We start from the raw sequence: 19069 nt of genomic DNA on the forward strand, positions 1-19069 counted from the left end.
GAAGAAAACAGCCTTAGTAAAAGATTATCAATTAAATTTCAATAGTTTTGAAAACCATCAAATAAAAACATAACTATACTTTGAATGCTACAGTATGTATCAGTTTCCCTTCAAAGTACATTAGCGTTCCATTTACACAAGTATATTATTACCTTATCAACAATGAAGCAAAGAAGAATGTCAATGTTTATTTTACACAGGTTATTATGTCCAGAACCTGCACTATAATGTAATGGGTAAGTTAAATATGCACTAACTCAGAAAGTAATTCAGTAAAATTAACATTTTTAAAGCAGGCTCTATGTGTTATTTCACACATTATTAACTTATATTTCAATTCAAATAAGCTTATAGCTGGCAAATGTCTATTCTGTAATGTGATCTGAAACATAATAGGCTTAATCAGAGATAAATTAAATTAGCCAGCCATGCATACCACATCATATTTGTTCTGTGTAGTTATTAAATACATTTTCGGTTATCAGTTGCGGGAGGAATAGTGTGGGCAAACAAACTGTACAAGGGGTTCAGTAATTTTATGTTTCGGAGGCTCAATGGATGACATTTCAAATTTTTTTGTAAAAACATTACATGACTCTTACAAGTAATACTGGCACCAGGTTACATCTCATAAATGATGCAACTTTACTCTGGGCAAGTCTTCACAGCAGACTGTAGTAATGAATACCTAGACAACAGATGTTTGGTGTGGTTTGAAATCAACAAGGAGCTTGTTACACAAAGGATATTTGAGTCATAGTTTACGGGGTTTAGAACGGACTAAAAGTCTGTCTAAGGAACACTATTTTTCGGAATATTTTTATTTTAAGGGTTTTAAATAAAGACATTGTCAAGACATTGCTTGCTAAAAAAAGTACTTCACAATGGATTGGCCTCACAGCAATATGTAGATATAATTCACATAAATTGTAAGATCTATGGGGCAGGGATTTCCTATTACTTATTGTATTAAAATTCTCTGTACTGTATTGTCTCTTTTTTAAAGTGCAGATAATACTGTGGGCACTATATAAATAAAGCTATACATACATTACTGTATATAGAAACACTGGGTACAACTACAATTTCAACCATTTTTTGACCCTGTGGCAGGACGGCCTCGCGGTGGGTTCAGTAAGAGTCCCAAACAGTGGGTAAGGCTTTTAACTTCAGTGGTTTATTTTCCACAATCAAATAAACATTAGGCACACTGTCACTTTAAGACAAACACAAAACATAAAAAGAACGCCTTCTCCACGGTAGGGAGGCTAACTATACAACATAAGCCTAGCCTACGGGCTGGCTGACTAAACTAGTTACCAGCTTTAAATAACACATTCATCTTTAGTGAAATAAAATCAAGTCCCTATCTGTTTAGTGGGGACTCCATCCTATGAGGGTCAAGGCAATCCACCTGGATACAGCAACCTGATCAGGGCAGCTCTGTAGTCCGAGACAGCCACCTACTACAAGCAGTTCCTTCCTTATCAAGCTGCCTGACAGCTCTCTTAAGTCAGGCCTGATTGCTCAGGTACCTCGGACAGGGTTAACCCTCTCATTAAATCATGCCTGCTGGTTTCAGCAGTCAGAGGTATGTTTCCCAGGCATAATTATCAGCCAACGACTTCACTCTGTCAAAGGCCCTTATTCAATATACGTCCCACCTCCATTCAAATCAACAGGACTAAAATCATCTCCAGCATACAGTGTAGCAGGGACCTAACCCTGTCTCAATGAGGCTTCAATTGAAAGCCTTTAGTGGTCTGAGTAATCCAGCAGAGAGCTGGTTAATTGCAGCCAAAGTCAATTAACCAGTCTCCACTTGGCAAATCAGACAGGTTAAAAAGCTGCTGGAAACGGCAAGAGGGATACTCCTGAGCAGTCACAACTGTGCTGGTAAAGGAAATTATGTCTTGAGCACAAGGCTGTGCTGATAAGACCCCAGGAACCAGACCCCTATTCCTGGGCACAGAGGACCCTGGAACTCGCCAGAGGCTGCCACCTAACGGACACCATCCAGACTCAGAGACTGCCACAAAGGGCCCCGCTTACAGGTACCTCTTGGAACTTTGTGGGTTGTACGATGGAAAGAGGTGTATCCTCCCAGCCCTGCAGATCGGTACTGGGGAAGTGAGTTGGCCCTTACAAAGGGGTAGCCTGTTTTATTTATTTTGTGGTTTCTGCAATGTTTCAAGTGATGGACTGAATAAATCCATGGTTTAATTTCCCCTAAATCAGTCTCCCTGGTTGTACCTCTGCATTTCTCTTAGATACAGAATGAGGACATTAGACTTCTAAGAAAATAAAGACATGATCATAGCTTCTAAATCAATAACATCTTTAATTTTGTTATATTTTCTCGTAGCTTGCCATGATGACCAACAGTATATATATATATATATATATATATATATATATATATATATATATATATATATATAAATGGCTGGCTATACAAGAAATGAATAGTGTATTTTATCTGAGACTGAATATGTAGACCAGTGCATTTTACATGAATTCAAATAAAGACTCAGTGAAAAGAATGAAGTGGTGGATACATACAGTACACGGTGGCCCTTATTCTGTTAGGTGTAATAAGCGCAACTGACGCGCTCTCTCATGAAAGCCTTATTGATTTTAATGGGGCTTTTCCTGCTACAGCACATCATCTGCTCTTATCACACCTTACAGAATAAGGCCCTATGGCTCTTAATCCCTTTATTAATTTAAGGACATTTTATAGGTGAAACTGAACAGTCTAGTTTCAAGAAAACTTGTATTTGCAATTTAACAATTTACTTGAGTTACTGTAATTAGTCATGTGTCTATAAGTAGACTTTTTATTTTACATCATTATACAAAGATTTACTGCTTAGGTCAAAATGAGAGTTTGACATCTGTATTATGGTACTACTTAAAGACATTAACATGCGTAAAAAAGGTGAATATCACTGGATTTCACCTACAGTACAGCAGGTTTCAAAGAATTAACAAAAAGTCAGAGCCTGACTTTCCAGCTACTGATTTTGATTTCATATTTGGCAACGCATTGGTACCAAGATTACCCACAACTAAGGACTAGCTGCTCGCCTTTGCGCAGTCTCCTTGATTTGCAATGTGCTGATTTTGCTGTATTTTCTGTCAGTTCACCAACTTGTTTACAACAATTTGTAGAATTGCTTTTTTTTCCAGGTATCAAAGGTACAGGTGAAACTGAAAAATATGAATAAAACAATTTATTTGGGGCTTTGTGACGACAACGTGACAAATGCTGCTAGTGGAGTCATGCATTATGAAACTAAATACAGATTTCAAACCCGCTCTCTGCTCAGAAGCCCTTCCTATTAATGTTTTTACTATCAATGGTATGGACACAAAAAAAGTCGCTGATCTCAAACCTCAGCAAAAGAAGATATGTGTGAATGTTTGTGGTAACACCAAAAAAAAAAACCTTTGCTAACTAAATGCCCTAGTATTTGCAGTGTTTGTGGTAACACAGGTGATTCAAGGGTCGTTTCAAAAAGTAGTGGTGCTATACTGAACAGCACTTGAAGGCAGAAGTTCACAAGCTTAGTCAACAAAACTGTGCACATGATTTTAGCATGCTCAAGAGGGGAACTCGGCCCTACCAAACCTAAGAAATAAACAGATACGACTGGGGGGAAAATAGCCTCAGCTTTATTAAAATACATTACAAACAATGGCCTTCTGGGCTTAAAGGATAAATCGTGCACACGAATATATTTGTTCTAGGAGAACAAAAAGAAAATGCAATTCTTTTAAAAAGGCAATAAAAGCGGTACTTTAAAAAAAAAAGTTGTAAAACTAATTACCTAAGCTGCCGATTGATTCGTTTTCTAGTGATTGATCAGCAAATATCCGGCTTCGAAAAGGTTCACTAAATGGCTGCCTTTCAGTTTCAAGTAATGCTTCAGTCAGTGTAAGTCGGCAGCTACAATGTATTCTTATATTACTAAGGTAACATATTGTTAAGGTTTGCAGCTCACACTGCTGAGAATATTGGTAACACATTATCACGAACAGGAAAGTGTTGCAAATTGCTGGGGAGTAAAGCCTGCTATAGAAATCAAGGGATGCTCGATATATTCAAATAAATTAAGAATTGCATTAAGAGTTGAATAAAAAAAAAGTATAGTAAGTATCACCTAATACTACAGCATTGATTTATTTAAAAAAAAAAAAAACAACAACAAACCCCCACATGTAGGATATTGCATGGATTGCCCTTTTAAATGAGGCACGTATATTTGTTATTGAATATAGTGGTCATGGAATGTGAGTCTTTTAATCGGAGTCCTATTTCTTCAACACAAAACAATATAATTCCAAAAACACCTCTTAAATATGCCAGCAATAATTAGTCATTTTATTCAAATAATAAAGTGCACTCCCACCTATGCCTAAAGTGTACTAATAACAGTAATATGAATTTTATGCAGTGTCTTGGCTACTGATGCCTTAAAAATATAAAATAACATTCAGAGTAGAGTGTTAAGGGGAGAAATGTTAATGTTTATTGTGATTAGATTTCTGCATGAACTCTGCATATGTCATCAAGCCAGTTAGGAAAGATGCATGTTTAAGGGTACAACAGGGCAGAAAAGAAACTAAGTTTAAATGATCGGTGCTTCCAGATTGTTGAATACACAATAACAGTCTCTTTACTGATGAAGAAAGTATCCACTGGCTTGAGAGGAAATAATGCATTCAAGGCATCTTGGAGTCTGGCTATTTGTGAAGGTATAATGCTCAAAATACGGGAAAGGTGTATGAATAATGTCCTTGGTTGATAGTACAAACAGCACTGTTTGATTCTCTTCCTACTGTAGATGGACCACCACCCTAGAGATGATTGTCACGATAGACCAGGCCTTACCAATTCTGGATTGACCACAACAAGGAGGGAAAAATAAATTGTGATTTATTTCCTTGTAAGACAAACACACAATACTTCACAGTTACACTCAATAAACACTTACTGGGGTGGGGAAACGAAATAAAATGTCCACGGAGCGAAACAAAGTCTCTTGACACCTCTGCACGCATGCAAGTGGGTGCGCGATGTGAGCCGTGTAACAGTCCTTGGCTAGGGGCACAACTTGCCACCCCTATATCTCCGCCGACAGGAAAGATTTCGTAATGTCCTTACAGGATTCGTTCGGAAATCCATAGCTCAAATTAATTCTGGAAGAGGGGCACGATCCCTGGTTATGATGTTGTTAACCCCTCACACTCCGGAACCGCTAATGCTAAAACTTGGACGTTTCTTGGTAAAGTCTCAGATGATCTTAGATGAATCTGACTTGGATTGCGCTACAGGCATCTTTATAGGGTTAAGGGTCCTATTCCTAACATACACACCCAATCCTCTCGTGGGAACAACTTTTCCCACCTATCCCAGACTTGCCAGGAGTTCATAGAACAGGAAGACGTTGCTTCCCGGTCTGCTAAGAGCATGCGTTAACCTCACACCTGAGATAATTAGCATATCGGGCCCAACCTCTTACCTGGAGACAGTAAGTCTGGGGTTTGGCTACCAAGTGTGAAGCACCCATACTTCACACCAGTATCTGGTACTTGGGAATAATCCGGCCACCCTAACACCTAGGGTCCCTGAGACTTTTCATCTCCGGACTTCTCTAGACACTGGGGCACCGACTTAGCAGTGTGCCCTTTGAAGTACGGAGATGAAAAATCCCTCAGCTCATGCATCCATAACATATGGGCATGTTAATGGATTCATTGCCAGACAGGCAGGAAAGGGGTTCCTGCCTTTGCATTTAAAACACCATTGGCATACAGTTTATTTATATATGTATGTTCTGCAGGTGCAACAAATATAAAACTTATATGTATGGTCATGTTTTCTTCTTACCTAGCTGCACTCCAAAAGTGCTAGTGCTAGTTCTTTCCTAGTGCAAGTTATCCCCTTAATTGAAGGGGCTCTGTGATGTGGGTTGCGGTTTGACCTACAATCGGTCTGGGTTACATGCCGGCATTTAATGTATACGTCCCCTGGCTTTTGATCAGTAACCGCAGACGCGCGCCACCAATTCAGCTTAAGTGGATAACGAGATGGCAGGATACCATGTATCAAGAAGACACTTCAGTTAAACCGCAGACCACTTATTCAATTGACTTTGCGGTTTCGACGTCTGTGGTCTGGAAACTGATACCCATCTTTAAAGCAGCCACTTATTCACAGGCACACTTCTTCAATCAGCGCTTGGCACAGCGCTAGAAGCTCCCCCTTGTGTCACAAATACAGTTAGCACATTTCTCATCCATTCATTTAACTGCAGCTAGCTTCTGCGCTGCAAAACAAGGACAATAAAGGTAGTGTAGGGGAAAACCTGGTATTATGGTGTCAATACATTTTAACCCCTTCTGTCCCAACACGGTTTAGGGTTAACCAGCCGGGCACAATACCTTTATTATTGGCCTGGTTAACCCTTTCACCGCCACAATGATTATAATAGAAATGTTCCTCCCACTATGTATAAGTTGTGAATTGGTGATGAAATAAGATGTACTCACAATATGATGCTGTTGGTTCTTCGTGCGTGCCTCACGCTGTACAGGTAAATGCGAAGGATCCAGGAGTGTGGAAAAAACGGAGTACAGCTTCAAAAATCAAAGGGCTACAATACAGAGCTAAATTAAAAAAATAATAATAAATGAGTGACAACATGGCAAGATTTAGTAAGCAAGCAACTCTAACGCGTTTTACGCATGTTTCAGCGCTTCGTCTGAGTACTGAAACATGCATGAAACGCGTTAGTTGCTTGCTTACTGTATCTTGCCATGTTGTCACTCATTTATTAAAAGATTTTTAATTTAGCTCTGTATTGTAGCCCTTTGATTTTTGCAGCTGTGCTCCGTTTTTTCCACACTCCTGGATCCTTCCCATATTTAAGGGTATATAAAAGATTCAGCAAGGCAAACACAATGAGTCAGATAAGGACAGTAGAACAATTCACATTTCTGAATTCATATTTTTAGAAAAATGTTCACAATAGCTTTTACAATGTATTCCATAATATTCATATTTTTCTGCTTACTATTTTTTTTTTTAAAGATATCAATCATCAAATATTTAACCATTTAACAGAACACTGACATGAGTTCATTTTGGTTAAAAACTCTATTATTGTCAGTAGTCCTGGCCACATGGACAAATACATTTTTGATCACATGCTGGTTCTAGGAGATGCCACAGGCGGTGCAATATGTAGCAGTGTCACATCCCCACACAAAAGAGAAATAGAAAATAAAGGAATTAAACACGTGAAAGAAAATACATGGTTTATATTATCAAGTGCCCTGCGTTCTATGTTAGATATGGAACTCTACGGACACTGCTAAATGGGTGGATGGACAGCACTTGGTCATGCACTGGAAAAAATCTTCTAGGGCAACTGTATACTAGATACTGTAGGTAGAGAGAAAGTGGAATGTCTGCTCAGATGTGAAGACGGACCCAAGCTCCTGCTACATTAGGGACACATTATGTATTCTCATGACAAACTAATAACTGGTGGAGTCATACATTGGGTTAGCCTTTAAAGCTCCAATTTTTCAGTATTCTACCTAATCAATAGTTCTACCACTGTACCATTTACATACAATGCTGTTAAGCCAAGTTCATTATGTCCAGCAGCCTTTGGATGGTTACATGTTCTGAGTTCCTAAACAATGTTATATACATTTGCCACAAAATATATTTTGATTTCTGTGCCAGTACAATCACTCGCTGTGTTACAGATATGGTTTCCCATATTTATTTTGTTACGATGCAATAATCAGGAGAGGGGCTCATTCTTTTCTAGATTTGGCTGCAATTTTTAATTGAGGCAATTCAGCTTTAACTCCCGTTAAATATGTGCAATGACTAAGGCTGCGCTTATAGTGCATGGCAACGGCGACGCGACGTCGCTCCAAAACAAATACATTGTCGCCGTCGCAAGCGCATATAGTAAGCGCGACGTGACGGAAGCGATGTCGCGACCAAAAATTTGGTAGCCGGTCAAATTTGATTTTTCAGAGGCTGTCACCACATGTGACAGCCTCTGAACCAATCAATGGCCAGGTCGCTAGCGACGTCGCTGCAAAGCGAAATTCAACTTTCGCAGGTGGCGACGGCGATGGGTGACGTCATCCGTCGCATCGCCGTCGCCGTCACTATAAGCACGGCCTTAGGAGGGGGTTACAATATACAGTAGTCACAAGATGCTCGACTGTAAACCCTTCAAGGCAAATAGATTAGTTAAGAATATCCGGATAATTTAAAAAAGAATGAGAGGTTTGCAGGCGCTTTTGAAGGTGAAAGTACATTAGTTCTGTATTATTTGCATTTGCATGTATGGTCACACACCAGTAGCTGCTCAGCAAATATGAATACATTTGAAAGCATTCTAAATATGAAGCTTGAGCGTGCTAGAATTCTGGGTCGTTTTTCTTGCGTAACAGCATATTTCTACTTTTAATAAAAACGTAAAGAAAAACTCATTTGTCTAATAAAGCAAACACATAGAAAGTGAGATGTGTTCTTTTTCCCAGATATATCAACACGCATTCAAACAGTATTTAAATGTGACTCATGTACTGTTGTATCATGTTGGGAATGCAGTCTAATTAGATAACTAAGATGTCTCAACTAATAGCTGGTAGTCATGAAGGAAAAAATGTGATGAAAACAAGGGTGAAATCATTATTGTTGAACATTGCATTTATTTGGCACAATGTTGCAGTGCAGAATAAAATAATAATGCCTCCCTCTCAAATCAGTGCCACTGCCAAATTAAAGAGGACATGTGATATTGGTTGGTTGGCATAGCTAAAAGACAAACATCACCATTTCCTGGACATTAAATCATACAAGACATTGACAAGATCGTCATTTTTTTAGTCGATGACCATGGCATCTCTCTCCTAGAATTAACAGCGAATCATTCACAGGGAAGTCAAAACATCAGATGATGCATGCACTTACCTTGATTTATAATGTGAAAAAGACCTCAACTAGAAATCATAAGAGCTGTCTGTAACACCACGATAACCACCGTGATGGGAAACTGGCAGAATAACTTGTCCTCTCAATAATCTTTCAGAGCTCTTCATTACTTAGAAACATCACCATACAGAACATGATCTACAAATCTTTTAGATATCGCTAGTACTTTCCTTCTATACACAGAACTGTTACACAGTGAGGCCCATATTTACCAAGCTGTGCTACTACCTAAGACACCTCCTGGCGTTGATTCCCTGAGGTCTGTTTCAGGTCCTTCAAATGCTATGTTGCACTCGTCTGTTTCAGTCTTGTGAATTAATGTTTGTATATCTACTAAATATGTTATAGCATTGAGCGCTTCCTTTCTGTGTTGTATTCTCTACTAAATATATTATAGCATCTGTGTTAGACATCAGACTGGGAGAGAGAAGGGATGAGGTAAAGTAAAGAATGACTGATAGATTGCTTGTTCAGACATCTATCTGGAGCAGTTCAGCAGCAAGAAAAAGAAAGCCTTGCACATACATATATTACACAACTCATAATGCCTTTGTGATATTATGAGTTTTTATAGCAGGCTAGAGGTAGGGTTGCAATGACACTAAAGCATTTACTCATTAAACTGACAGTGCTGATTGGGCTACTACTTCAGGGAAACTCCCATTTAAGCCAATGGTAATTTCCATGTGACAATTCTATTCTGGACCCAGGCTCACTTGTAGCATGTGAGTAAGTCCATGTAGCTGAACTCGTCCCCTTTTAAAAGCACGCAAATTCCTTCTATTTTCTTCAACTTTATTGAGGGGAGTTAACAAAAATATAAAAGCTCTTGCGTGTGGATTGTGATAGCAAATTTTTCTTGCCAGGAGAATACATTATGAGAGGAAGGTGTTCTGCTATGTGGAAGTGCTTATTTGAGGGGAAGGTAAAAAGGATTTCCTTTCTGAGGGAGCAGTGGAAGAAGTGTCTACTCACTTTGGCTGCTGTTGAAAAGAGAGAGCACACTTTCCTGTCAGACAGGAACAGGCTAAGGGGCATAACAATACCAGAAAAGGGCACAGAGAGAGGGCCAAACCAATCTCAACTGTGAGCATTGGGAGGTTGCCAGTGCAATTGACTAGTGGCTGTGTAATGGGGATTATTTATAACAATAATGTTGCAATACACACAGCTCTGGCTGCTTCAGAGCAGGGAAAAACATGCAATTTAGCTGGGGAGGGCTGGCAGCCTGAGAGCAAGAAAAATACACATACATAAACAATCCTGTTCCAGGACAAATACCCTTTTAAAGACTTCTACAGGATTGCAAAAGACTCATGATATGGCTTATATTACGTAAAATAATACAGAAAGGTGGACATTATTTCTTTGACTCCTGTCTGGGTAAAAAGGCCTACAGTATATTCTTCTAAGCCTGTATTCTACAGTATATGTGATGTTGTAACTTTTGGGATATTTGAAAAGCGACTGGAATGGTAGATGTTATAATGCATAAAAAATTCCAGACACAGACACTGCTACAGGAACAGCTGTTTGGGGTTTATGAGTGACGTTTTTAAAGTTTCTATATTTTTGTTTCCAAACTTCCTTACAGGCAATTCACCCTCTATTCACAACCCACCTTATTTATTCCAACTCCAAAACGTCTCAGTGTATTATAAGGAAAAGGGGATCTTCGGACCTTTTACAAACACCAAAAATGGTGTGTATTTAGGCCCACAGTAACAAAATAGTGCTAAAAATTACACACCTTAGGTAGTATTTTTCCTCTATGGAAATTAAAGCTCAATAAAGATTAGCATCATTTCGGTACTTTTGTCCAAAATACCCAAGTTTATGTAAAAGCTACACAAATCCTTACTAATCTCCACAGAAACATTTATTTTATCCTGCTAATAATGAAATAGCATAATAATTATGAAACATGTATAAACTATGAAATCCTGAAACCTTGATATGGTCGTCATAAACGTATCCATATAGCATAATGTATCATTATTATTTTTATAATGTATATCTGGAGTTGGATAGCTTAATCGCTGGGATTCAGTACAAAATAGGGGAAGGGGAAAGGGGGAAAAGCTCCCGCATCAGCTGAAGTACAAAGAATAATAGATAAATAGATAGTCAGCGATCGTATCCGGTGCAAAAGGGGACAGAGGGATAAGCAAACAAACAAACGAAAGGTTCCCCCCTGAATGCACTCAGATCGATCTAAGTGATATGATGTGGCAAATTTAAAATAATTTAATGTATCAATAATAAACGTAAAATAGTAGTTGTACAGAGGGGTGTGGTAAACAAGTCCAGGGCCACCCCCGAATTACATACCAAATATGTTACCGTATTTACCGTATTACGTACATATATGGAAAAAAGGGTAAAAAGAAACACTACACCTAAACACACTGGTATATAGCCTCAGTCTATATAGATCAACTCCTGCAGAACTAAGCGCAAACCTATAATCAGGCAGTGCTTATATCTATTAAACCGGCAGTCTCAAATAATATAAAACTGTCGATACTAAATCTGGAGGAGATGATACCTAGAGGGGTAATCTTAAAATACCAATATGTACTGGCAGCAATATAGCCAGACCAGTGAAGTCTAATGGTGTAGATGCAGAAATCGGCGTGAAATCACAGTATCAACACACCCAATTCAATCTGTATGATCAACCTAATTACACTTCACTGGTCTGGCTATATTGCTGCCAGTACATATTGGTATTTTAAGATTACCCCTCTAGGTATCATCTCCTCCAGATTTAGTATCGACAGTTTTATATTATTTGAGACTGCCGGTTTAATAGATATAAGCACTGCCTGATTATAGGTTTGCGCTTAGTTCTGCAGGAGTTGATCTATATAGACTGAGGCTATATACCAGTGTGTTTAGGTGTAGTGTTTCTTTTTACCCTTTTTTCCGTATATGTACGTAATACGGTAAATACGGTAACATATTTGGTATGTATTTCGGGGGTGGCCCTGGACTTGTTTACCACACCCCTCTGTACAACTACTATTTTACGTTTATTATTGATACATTAAATTATTTTAAATTTGCCACATCATATCACTTAGATCGATCTGAGTGCATTCTGGGGGGAACCTTTCGTTTGTTTGTTCGCTGGGATTCACAAAGCTATAATAAAGGTCATCGGTGAGTAAAAAAGTGATAAACTCTTCATACAGAGTACAGCAATGATAAACAAAACTTACAGTAAGATAACATTTACATATTTTAGACAGGCCCCCCTAAAACTCCCTTCTCCCATAATCACACAACAAACAGTGCTTCCATTTCTGCCAGCTCACCATAACTTGCTCGTGTACCTGGTATGTACCCCGACTAGCTTCCCAATGCAAGGCCAGCAACCACAACACTGATCCCGTTAATGCACAACATCTCGCCATTTGTTTGCGAAATCAAGCAATGTTGTTACGAGCGACTCCATTTGTTTGAATGGACATGTGGTAAATATTGCGTAAAGCATCGAGTCAGCGGCAATGCAATACTGTGCGATAACGGGAGTGGTAACGTCTGTGAGTAGGTTGGTTGGCTATGCACGTTTTTGAACCAGACATTGTTTTAAAGCTGTGTGAAACAAAAGGGATATATGTTAAAGTTATGTGTACATCTACGTTGCCCAAAAGGCGGACAGCCTGATGGGGCTCCCCAAGAACTGCTCCCCTCTGCACAGGACCAGCGTGCCAAGGGATAACATGTGCTTGTTCTTTGTGGAACATCAACCCCATCCACTGAAATGTTAATGAGTCATAAGGACACGAAGATCTTTTTGTTCACAGCTGCAACAGATTCAATCTCAACCACCCCAGTGTACAACTGCGTTTCCCCAAAGGCGTACAGCCTTTGGCGCAGCCGAAGGGCAGCCAAAGGGTGTGAGCCTTTTGCTGCCGTTCGCTGATGTTTGGTGATGTTAAAGCTGCTCTATTTCAATCTGAAACTCATCATTCTTTTATCCCCTGTACCCAATTTTCCAACTCTATCTGTCCATGAAATGTCTGTGAATTCACTGTATAACCCTGTTATTTTAATGTAACCATGTATTTTTTTATAACTCTGTGCCCAGGACATACTTGAAAACGAGAGGTAACTCAATGTATTACTTCCTGGTAAAACATTTTTATAAATAAATAAAAAATAAATAAAGTGTATCAAAAGCAAAAAGGGATGCACTATTAGTGCTCATTTGCATGCTATTACCCAGAATTCCTGGCTGGAATGTCAGCACTATGTAATTATGGGTGGGGTAAATCAGGTGGAGAGAACCTCTGTGAGATATGTGAATGCTCTTGTACGTGTTCTTTATCAAATGCGGATAGGAATAATTATTTCAGTCTAGCAATACACTTATGGAGCAAATAATATTTTACTAATATACTAGTATATTTTTTAGTACTCCACAACTGGACCCATTACATCTCAAAGCCCTCTTCTCATGACCTTGTCCATTTAGGTGCCCTATCATTTTCTCTTCAAGTCTACAAACCACAACTATCCAGATAAACAGTTCCTTTCGGTGATTATCCTCTGCCACTGCAGCAAAGTAAGGCTCTGAAATAATTCATAGCTGGGTAATGAGATTATAAATATAAATACACCAATATGGGATCATTTAAAGTGGCCTTATTTTCATGTTACATACTGTAACAATATCTGTTTTCTAGTTATATTTTTCTGGTTTCTCATATAGAAAAACATAATTGGATTTTCTAAAATCCTATTAGGATTTCATATCCCCAACCTTATAGTAGTAGCCTACTTGACATGTCAATTGCTTTTGTCACTGAGATGATTCATTTGAAAGCTATTTTATACCACGAGTTATTAGGAACACATTTCACAGTGTTCCTTCATAACAGCAAAAATACAGGCAAGTTAACTTCACAATTACCAACTTTATATTGAAGCAAATGTGATAGCAACACAGTACACTGGTTTACTATTCTGCTTGTTTATAAGTCCATCAACATATCAACATACAGAGAAGGTTCCACAGGCATCGTGATCTTTTACCAGCGAATACTCATCTCTACCCATGTTCTATTAGCCATTGCATTCCAAAGTATGGGTGCAATCCAGTTCTGATTACATAGATAATCACATTGAGAAGAAGCAGAAAAGTGCTAGTGCTCTCAAACAGGTATTCCTAATAAAAGCTAAAATTCTTATTATCAAATATTTATAAAAACAGCAGAAAGGACTGAAACAAACAGACATCATTACAGCACTACGAAACGTTGGGTGGTAAGGATACATACATGATCCTGCAGGAACATAGACAAGTGGCCCAACAAGTAGATACCTGTTCCACTCCCCTTTCTAAATACTTAGATTACCAATTTAGAGGTTTTGCCTATAGATTACCAGCTATTTTAAGCGAAGGGTGGGTAGCCATGTTGGTCCTTTCTTCCATGTAGTAAGAAAGGAGGGAGAAGGAGTAGGTGGTATGATACCTTTTATTGGGCCAACAAGAAGTTGATATGTTACAGGCTTTCCAACCTCTCAGAGGCCTTCATTGGGTATGGCAGACATACAGAGACACAATATTATATACAGTGTTTGTAAGAGGTTGCAGTGGATGTAGAGAGGAAGTGGGAAACACTACATCCACTGCAACCAGATATCCCTCTTACAAACACTGTATACTCCCTTAAGGTGCATATTAATAAAGCAATGTGATCTAATTGGCGTATTTCGAAAAAGTATCCAGTATTATCTACTTGCTGTAAGGATTTACTATGGATAATCTTCCGACGTTGCCCAAATATTAGCGATACAATTGCATTGTTAGGGGTGAATTTAAGATCCTGGTTAGGATATAAGAAAATGATTAAAGCTAGCACTCTGCACGTTTAGCTATGTTGGTAAAACTTTAAGATCTCTGAGAAACCAAATAGTAGAACATCGTAGAACTATTAAAAATAATGTGGTGTCCTTAAGATTGTTTACACATTTTAATAGCATTCATAATGGGGACATACCGTATTCTGGAAGCCAGAGGGTCACGTGGTGATGACTTAGCTCAGATAGTGTCAACTCGGCCCTCTTTTCCAAGCACGACAAGGTCTGTTTCCTTTCTTACTTTATTTTGGAGAAAGCAGGGAAAAACAGTCTCTTGTGTAGCGGTGTATGTCTAAATATCTCTGTGTGTGCTTAGTAGTAAAGGGAAGTGAAAAGATAATCCTGCAGCACCATTACAGGGGTTACAGCAAGGTACTCACTCGTCCAGTGGTGTGGTGGAAAGGAAATTGCAATGTATGCTGGGTAGTAAGATAGTCTGGGGACAGACCATCTGTGGGCAGAGCAGAGGGGGAGAAAGCAGACTAGCCCATTTGAGAGAAAGCCTGGGGCTGCTATGGCAACTCACAGGAGTGTCTGGGGGAGCTACAACATGTAGCAATAATGTTGTATCTCTAATACAGCAAGCTGCTGGGAGAGGGGAAATGGCACTGTATTTATCACACAAGCACTGTGTTTGTGTGCAGAACCAAACACATACAGCTGGCACTAATAAGCTGGCAAGCAGGGCTGCGAGGAAAGGGGGGGGTGAGACAGAAGTGCAGACAGGGGTATTCCTGTTCCATGACACTCCCCGTCTGGTATCTGTAGATACCACTATATAACAGGCGATGTGGAACATATGTGCAATGCAAACATAACATAACAATGCAAAGGTCCATATTCCCATAGCAAGGTGATACCGGCCGGTACCACTGGCGTCAAAGTCCTTTGGCCAATCTTCCAGTAAGGGAAGCCAGGTGGATGCACAGCTCTTGGTTAGCTTGATGCACCACAATGTCTTTTGTAAGAGTCTCTGGCACTGTTTCCTTTTAGCCTTGTGAGAAAACAGTCCTTTTGTCTCTGTAGTTTTATCCACAGAGTACATCCCCTTGTAAGTGTGCCGGTCGTGGTAGCTTGTCGCCCTATCACCTGGAGTTCGGCAGAAGGAGATGGCTTTTGGTTCCTTGCGGAAGCGGAACAACACTTCTGGAAGACTGGTTGTCGAATCTAGTCCAGTAAAGAAGGCGTCTCTCAGAAAGACTCCCTGAAGCTGAGTGCTGGGGTTGAACATTACCCGGATTTGATCGGGTTCCTGAGGGTGGTAGGCCCCAGGTGATTGGAGGCACCAACATTCTTCACCTTCCTCCATTAGAGGTGCTGGCTTTGCGTGGCCGGTAAAGAATATCTTCTGGATGAAGGCCACAAAGTTGTTTTTGGTCTCTGGTTCCCTTTTTAGGTCGCGGAGGTGCGAAGTGAACCTAGAGATGGCATGTTCTCCATTGTTTGGGAAGCGTCCTTTTGGTGAATGGGATGGTAGCGGAGTTACCCAACTGCCTAGTCCGTCTTTAGAGAGCTCCTCGACAGTTAGCCTCAGGAATCCTCTATCTTCCCTTGATGGTGTTCGTTTGCCGTCCCTTGTTGTTTGGAACGCTGTGCATCGTAGGTCATCGGTGCATTTTTTTTGCACGGGAACATCTCCACATCGTTTGGTGAAACACTTCTGTGTCTCTCTGTTGACTGCCATCGGGAGGTTATTGTCTCCCTGGACGTAACGAAGAACAGTCTCTTTTGTCCTAGTAAATCCCTTTGTGAAATGTCTCTGTGGCCGTCTGTTTTTAGACGTAGGAGAGGACAGTCTTTTTGACACTGTGGCTTCACCTGTGGGGCGCAATCTTTTACGGCTATGCCAGCCGTGGCAGCTGGTTGCTCTGTCGCTTGATACTCTATGGAGAGGAACAACTGTACATCTTAGTCGTGCCATTGCTCGCGAGAGGACTGTTTGATCGTTTATTGTCTTTTGGACGATCCCTTTGTCGGTCTCTCTTGGGAGGTTACTTTCTTCCTTCGGTGGAATCGACTCGTCATCCTTAGCTCTCTGGACTGCTGAGCATCCTAGGCCATTGTCACATCCCCTCGATGCGAGGATGTTTTTGTTGATCTCAGGGGTGTGACCTTGTCTTTTCTCTTCACTTGGCCCTTCGGTCACTTGGAGATGGCCAAGACATGGTTTAGAGAGAGATGTGTGTCCACATTCTGTCACCTCCATTCTGCGGGCGTCAACATAGTCTCGCCCGTGCTCTTTGTTGGTGCACGCGTTGCCTACTATCACCCATCCTAGGTCAAGTCTTTGGGCGTATGGCGCGTTGTGGGGTCCGTTATGCTGTTTACGGACTTTATGTACCCTCATGATGTCCCTACCGAGCAGCAGCAGGATCTTGGCGCCTTGTTCTACCGGCCGGATGTGGTTGGCTATTCCTTTGAGGTGGGGGTAATGGAGTGCCACATCTGGTGTGGGAATCTCGTCCCTGTTTGTGGCCATGTGGTTGCACTCGATGAGTGTGGGAAGGGGCATATTCACTTTGCCGTCTATTGAGCATATGGTGTAGCCATTCACTCTTCTCCCTGTGGTCTCCATTCGCCCTGCGCACGTTCTGAGAGTGTAGGGAGAAGCACCGTCTTGTATGTTAAACATGTTGAAGAACTCTGACCTGACCAGCGATCGGTTGCTCTGGTCGTCGAGGATTGCGTACATCCGAATAGCCTTCTCGGGTTGTCCCTGGGGGTGCACTGCGACAAGGCATATTTTAGAGCAGGACATTTTGTCACCTTCTTTTCCGCATACCTCAGTGCGCTGAGATGTGACGGATGTTGGCTCTCCTTCTTCTTTCTCCCCGCCGTGCTCCGCTACGGAGGATGGGTTCTTGAGTTGGTGGAGTGTCAGCGCCTCTGGGTGTAACGCCGTCACGTGCTTGTCACTTTCGCACACTGTGCATTTGATCTCTTCTTTACAGTCCCTGGCTAGGTGAGTCGTGGAACCGCAGCACCTGAAGCAAACTCCGAATTCTCCAAGTAACCTCTTGCGTTCCTCTAGGGACTTCATCCTGAACCCAAAGCACTTGTTGAGTGGGTGTGGTTTCTTGTGTATGGGACATTCCCTGTTTGGGTCCCTTGGTTCCTTGTCTCCGGCGACCGACTGATCGGGAGTAGTTTGGGTCGTGGGAGGCACGTCCGTCCTGCGGGTCGAGATGGGTGTTTGGGGGTTATCATATCTCGTCGCTGGTCTATCGTTCCTCAGGCTGCTTGCAATGTATGTGGTTTGCGCACCTAAGAAGAAGCTGGGGTCGTTCCTCGTCCTTGCTGCTTCGCGAATGAAGCTCAAGAAAACTGAGAATGGGGGGTAGACGACTTGCTTCTCCCTTTTGTATTTGGAGCCTTGTGAGATCCATTTTTCTTGGAGGTTGAAGGGTAGCTTCTCCAGGATGGGTCTCACTCCACGAGCTGAGTCTAGGACGTTGAGGCCTATTAAGGAATGGTCTTTCCTTGCGAACTCCAGTTCTTGCAGCAGGTCTCCAAGATCTCGTAACTTCGAGTAGTCTTTAGTTGTGATCTTGGGGAAGCTGTCGACTCTTTTGAAGAGCGAATCCTCGACTGCTTTGGGGCTGCCGTAGGACTCTTCTAGCCTTTCCCACACTAGGTCAAGACCTATTTGGGGTTGGTGCGCGTTTGCTGCCCGCAGTCTTTTTGCGTACTCTCTGGATTCGTTCCCCAGGAACTTGACTAACAGGTTGAGCTCTTCCCTTGCTGAGAAGTCCAAGCTGTTGATTGCGTCTTTGAACGTGAACTTCCACGTCCGGTAGTTCTCAGGGTGGTCGTCGAAGCTGATGAGTCCTGCGTGCATCAGGTCACGCCGGATCATGTACTTGGCTATGTCTGTCAGACCTGAGGCATCGGCGTGTTCGTTCCGTTCTGAGGTAGTTGCTGGGACGGTCTGTGCGGTCGCCTCTTCCTTGGCGTGGATGCGTGATGGCTGCTGGCTAGTGTGAGGGGCTGTTTTCTCCCACGTGGGTGTGCCTGGATTGCGAGCCTGTTGTCGTGCATCCGTGTGCGCGCTGGCGTGTGGATCACTGTTGCGGCTGTGGCTATCCCAGGCAGCGTGTGCCTTTGACGGAGCAGCGTTTTCTCCTCGTGGTCCTAGCAAGTCTTCGGTGTCTGTGGTGTCACTCC

The 19069-nt window shown here is 41.3% G+C and overlaps 1 protein-coding gene across 6 annotated transcripts in view; it reads right to left on the bottom strand.

The window, feature by feature from the left end:
- ENOX1 (ecto-NOX disulfide-thiol exchanger 1) overlaps positions 1 to 19069 on the bottom strand; it is a 628404-nt gene that overhangs the window by 310196 nt on the left and 299139 nt on the right. The window lies entirely within an intron of this gene.

This window comes from Ascaphus truei, chromosome 3 (assembly GCF_040206685.1).
Source record: "Ascaphus truei isolate aAscTru1 chromosome 3, aAscTru1.hap1, whole genome shotgun sequence".
Taxonomy (NCBI): domain Eukaryota; kingdom Metazoa; phylum Chordata; class Amphibia; order Anura; family Ascaphidae; genus Ascaphus; species Ascaphus truei.